Raw genomic sequence first — 6,166 nt, forward strand, 5'->3', positions numbered from 1 at the left:
TATAAAATCTCTACCTGATTACTACTTGAAACACTACTGTTTTCCTACTGAACACTATAACATCTCTACCTGATTACTACTTGAAACACTACTGTTTTCCTACTGAACACTATAAAATCTCTACCTGATTACTACTTGAAACACAACTGTTTTCCTACTGAACACTGTAACATCTCTACCTGATTACTGGAAACTACTGTTTTCCTACTGAACACTACAGAACTCTATTTGTGTATCTTGAGTAGTGCATAAAATACACATTAACTACAGAACCCCTACACGTCTCTACATAGTCACTACTGCACAAATAGGTTTTGTGTAGTAATTCAGTAGTACTTTTTCATGAGTGCAGGGAGAGAGAAAAACAATAGGGGGTTGTTTGTGAATTTCTTATTTTTTATTAACTACTGAAAACACTAAGAAGATTTTAATTTAGTTAACCTTCCAAAATGTAGTTAAATTACTATTAAAATAACATGTAATGGAACTACTCCTCAACACTGCCGGCTTCCACGTCTCCTAGGTAGCCTGGGGCCACGTTCTAGAGGTCAACACGTCCTCTTAATTCCTCCATTACAGAAAGAGGTCTGCTTTATGTCACTGTCAACGTGGAAAATGTGTATCATGTTTAGTGTCTCTACCAGACTTATTGCTCTTTTAACTGCCTCCTTTGATAATTGCATGAGGACCAAACCACACATACATACAGTATAAAATATGGAACACAAACTTGCTAAGAACTAGGCTAAAACTTCATACAGATTTGTCCCGCAGATTTAGAAACCCATTTCTCATCTTCATGTACTTCATGTACACTGCCATAAAAGCACAGTCGCCAGCTGAAAGTTACAATCTAAGTTGATTACAGGTATTAAACTAATTAAGATGTGAAAGCCTTTAGTCCTGTGCCATGTCTATATCCCATAGTCATCTATTTAGACAAACAAGTGCTCCATTGGCTAACACTAACCCTAACTGTGGGAAATAAAGTGTTGGGTCTGCTCTGTTGACATGCTTTACAGGCCTCTTGAGAAATCCTTCAATCCTTCCTTTCCAAATGTCGTCTTGAATTACTTCCACTAGGCTGGCGTCTGTAGTGCCTGTGCTGCTTGCCAATGACATTCGGTGTGTTTGAGCAGTAAGCCTCACGGAGCCAACTGTAGACGAAAGTTGGAGAGTGAAGTCGGGGAACTTGCATCTGTGACAGTCAAAAGCCGGGACACTGCAGTGGTTTTACAACAGCAAGGCTCAGATCAACATGGCAGTGTTTCAACATAGCTGCTATTGTTTAGAAAGTTTTTCTGCAATAAATGTCTAAATAAACAGTTTGTGAGTGTGACATAACATGTGTACAATGAATTGTTTAAAGAGACATCTCAGATATCACTTTCATTTGTATCCCCTGTAGCTTTAGAGTCACAGCAAAGTTGGTTCCTGTTTCAGTCGCATCTTTGGCTATGCGCCTGGGTCAAACTAAAACACCCTAATGACCGGTTACATTGCAGGTGACGAGACTTCATGGCGACTTCATCAAACACTGCAAGTTTATGCAGTCCACATTGTAGTCTTAGTCGGACAACTTTTATAACCATAATGCAACACACTTTGAAAGGCGGTGACCAACGATCACCGACTTGACTAAAGTGATCTGCTCGAACGCGCCCATTGGGCTTTGTTCCACAGTGCAGCTGACAGTGCAGGCGACTGCCAACTGACTGATCTACAAATCACCTTGCATCATAGATAAACACTCATTATTATTTGTAGATCACTCAGTCACACAGTTTACCCACGATCCATTACGGCCATGGACGTTGTTGGTCTGATGCCAAAATAAACAACTGAGGTGACAGAGGGAGCGAGCTGTGTGCTGTGTTACCTCCCTCTCTAGTGGGCAGTGGGGGGATAACAGTCCTTCTCAGAGGTCAATTAGGACATGTTAGGAAGCTTCATATTCACCATCACTACTGATGTGCTCTCCATGTAATTACATAGTCTTCTCGGGGGGTCAAATCAAACTGTCAAGTCATCTGATCAAGTCCACTGCAGTTCATCTCAAGAGAATCACTGATTCAGTTCCTTGTTAATATCATTCCTACTGAATCAGATCCCTGTGTTTTAGCTCCAGGTGAATCCTTTTCTAGTGAATCCCGTTACACCCTCTGAATCAACTTCCTAGCAATCAGATCCCAGACAGGGGCCTAACTATCGACACCTTGTAGGGTCCATGCCCCCAACGCATTTAGGCTGTTCTGAGGGCAAAAAAACTAAATATTAGGAAGGGCGTTCCTAATGTTTTGTACACTCAGTGTATATTGCTAAGAATATGAGAGTAGAGTGACTCCCCTTACCTGGGTCTCAAACCCTAGGCCAGCAGCACCAATGACGAACACCCTAACCAAAGTCCCAATAAGGGATCTCATCCAGAAGAAACCCTAACCCCTCCTCCCTAGACACTTAGGTAGATCTGTACCAACCTGATAGGTGGAAGCAACAGGAAGAATGCACTTTTGAAGTCAATCTCAATCTCTGGTTAAAAAGTCCAATCCTAGTGATTCAGGAGGATCATTAAAAGAGGTTAATATGCCTCACCGACATTAGACAACTATACAGTAGGCCCTTCAATTGCTGAAATAAGTAACTAAAATGAATGATGAGAATAGTCCGATTAACTGCTAGCTGACACAGACATGGTGGAGTAGCAGGAAGATGGGAGTACAGTGAACCAAGAGGATGTGAGTTCATATCCCAGGGGAGGACATGTTCAATAATAATTACTCTAGAAATAAACATGCACAATGTCATTATTTATGTCAAATATGTAAGTTGAAAACAGTGTATGTTAAAAGCACTGTGTGAGTGAGTATCTCTAACCTGGTCAACAGACACAGAGCTCCGAATGGATCAGGGGTTCACCAATCAGGGCCTTAATTGGCTCGGAAACAGTAACAAGATGAGATGTGTAATTCATGTTTCTTTGGACACATGAATGTTTTTGCAACGTTCCCATGAAACGTGTCTAGAACATTAATATCTTATGTTCTGATAACATAACAACCATGTTCTGTGTATGTTTGGTGAAATGTTGACAGAATATTCTCCTATTCCACAGAAAACCGGACGCATGAATGTTCTTGCAATGTTCTCATTTAACGTGTCTAGAACATGGCAACCGTGTTCCGTGTATGTTTGGTGGGACGTTGATGGAATATTCTCCTAACCCACATAAAACTCCAAACCCACTTAAAAAACTCCTCAAGCAGATAGTCATGAAACAATAACCTCTCTTGTGTCCAACCAGCCGTCCTCCTGCTCCAGAAGGGTAGGAGTGCCAGTTGAAATAGGGGAAAATGAGCAGGGTGAGAGGAAACATGTTGGAAAAGGGAGACGCTCATCTCGTCTTCAGCGCGTGTGTCTGCGTGTGCGTTCTCAGCCGGCCTACACAGTGGTCATCATGTATGGAGGTTTCCCTGTGACCTGGTCAGTGGGTCCATGCCAATAATGCAGATCACTTCTTACTAAGCTGTCCAAGCTGACATTTCCCCTCAATAAGACCATTGTGTGTTGCTTCCTCCACGCTCTGCTCTCTCAAGACTCATGTCATATTCATGCATGTCTATATCTATATTTACTAGTCAAAATATTCACAATACATTGTGGTGTTTTATATGGGAATTTGTTCTGCATAGTGCCCGCCCATAACCGGTCTATCCGTATATATACACATCATCCTCCTTGTTAAGTATTCAGAACTGTCTGTCCACTGAGGTCAACTTAGAGTGAGACGTATGTTGAGGTAACATGTCCTCTGGCTCCATCTACTGGCTACGTTAGGCTACTTCACACAAGTAATGAAATAATGAATATTCAGAACCTTTAGTTACAGCTTCATGCATAGTACTGTTGTTTATTTAACAAAACATACATGACACATATTACACTGTTTTTATGGCTTTGGACAGCCTCCTGTCACTTTTAATTCCCTCAATTTTGTGACATTTCATGATGATGATGATGATGATTCATGATGAAGGCTTATGCCTATCAGTTGAAGGTGGGTGGCTGTTTATGCATGTTCTGAATTGTCAGTGTTAACCAAGGCCTGTTCAATGACGACACCGAAACAAAGACAGCAGCAAAGTAATTATTAATATTGCATTAGAAAACAAATTTGTATGTAAATGTGTCCACACACCATAGCAACCCAACTCCACTCTGCTTAATGAATAATGCATGAGCTGAGCCTGCAACATGTCCCAAATGGCATCCTATTCCCTTTAAAGTGCACTACTTTTGACCAGGGTCCATAGGGTAGTGTACTACTATATAGGGACTAGTGTGTCATTTGGACCGTAACCTGAGCCTCCACCAAGCCTCTCACTGCAGCAGAGAACTGCATCATGTTTTGGAAATGCCTCATCTCCCAATTTAGACAATGTGCTGTTTTGTTTTCCTTACTGGGGTTGAACTTAATTTAGGCAAAACAGTTTAGGTACAAATTGACTGATTTCAATTGATTGATTTCATTGATGCGTCCCATGAGAATTCAATGGGTCATCTCAGAATACCAAGGTTTTTTATAATAAGAATATATTGTTCAGGCACTGTATTTGGAAAACCCAAAGCCAGAATGAGCTATTCTATTACAAAAAAACAGATGGTGTCACTGTTGGCTACAGATTGTTTGAGTCTTTTATCAATATATCTATGAACTGTTCAATATTAGCACTTAATTAATGAGAGACTGGAGCTGTTTTATCTGACCTAATATTAGTGGTGTACTTATTAGTATACATATTCCTATATTTCCTATACTCAAGATTTAATAATTTCTCTCTATTCACAAACAGGATTAAAAACTATTCAAATGACATATGAAACATCATTATTATGATGACCCCACATGTGCCTTCAGAGAGAGAGAGGGGGGAGTGAATTCTGCAAAAATATCCTCTGTGTTCAACGTAAAACACCAAATAATGCAAGCAGAGCAGAATTAGGCCGATACCCGCTAATTATCAAAATCCAGAAAAGAGATGTTAAATTCTACAACCACCTAAAAGGAAGTGATTCCCAAGCCTTCCATAACAAAGCCATCATCTACAGAGAGATGAACCTGAAGAAGAGTCCCCTAAGCAAGCTGGTCCTGGGTCTCTGTTCACAAACACACCCCACAGAGCCCCAGAACAGCAACACAATTAGACGCAACCAAATCATGAGAAAATAAAAAGATAATTACTTGACACATTGGAAACAATTAACAAAAAATCAAAGCAAACTAGAATGCCATTTGGCCCTAAACAGAAAGTACACAGTGGCAGAATACCTGAACACTGTGACTGACCCAAACTTAAGGAAAGCTTTGATAATGTGCAGACTCAGTGAGCATAGTCTTGCTATTGAGAAAGGCCACCGTAGACAGACCTGGCTCTTAAGAGAAGACAGGTTATGTGCACACTGCCCACAAAATGAGGTGGAAACTGAGCTGCACTTCCTAACCTCCTGCCAAATGTATGACCATATTAGGAACACATATTTCCCTCAGATTACACAGAACCACAAAGAATTAAACCCAATATTGACAAACTCCCATATCTACTGGGTGAAATACCACCGTGTGCCATCACAGCAGCAAGATTTGTGACCTGTTGCCACAAGAAAAGGGCAATCAGTGAATCAAATCGTATTAGTCACATGTGCCGAATACAAACAGGTGTAGAAGAACAAACACCATTGTAAATACAACCCATATTTATGTTTATTTATGTTCCCTTTTGTACTTTAACTATTTGCACATCGTTACAACACTGTACATATACATAAAATGAACAATTGAAATGTCTTTATTCTTTTGGAACTTCTATCAGTGTAATGTTTACTGTTAATTTGTATTGTTTATTATCTACTTCCCTTGTTTTGGCAATGTTAACATATATTTCCCATGCCAATAAAGCCCTTAAATGTAATTGAAATTGAATTGAGAGAGAGAGAGGGAGGGCAATAAATCACTGCTGCCTTTCACGATGTCTCATTAGGTAATTAGATGGAAGCTATTCAGTGAAGAATGTCAAACTAGGTGAGACGCCAAACAGAGACAGAGAGAGAAAGAGAGATTTAAAATCGCAGTAGCACTTGTAGACACCATTCACCTGAGACACAGCTGTCA

The sequence above is a fragment of the Salmo salar genome, unplaced genomic scaffold (genome assembly GCF_905237065.1).
Source record: "Salmo salar unplaced genomic scaffold, Ssal_v3.1, whole genome shotgun sequence".
Lineage (NCBI taxonomy): Eukaryota > Metazoa > Chordata > Actinopteri > Salmoniformes > Salmonidae > Salmo > Salmo salar.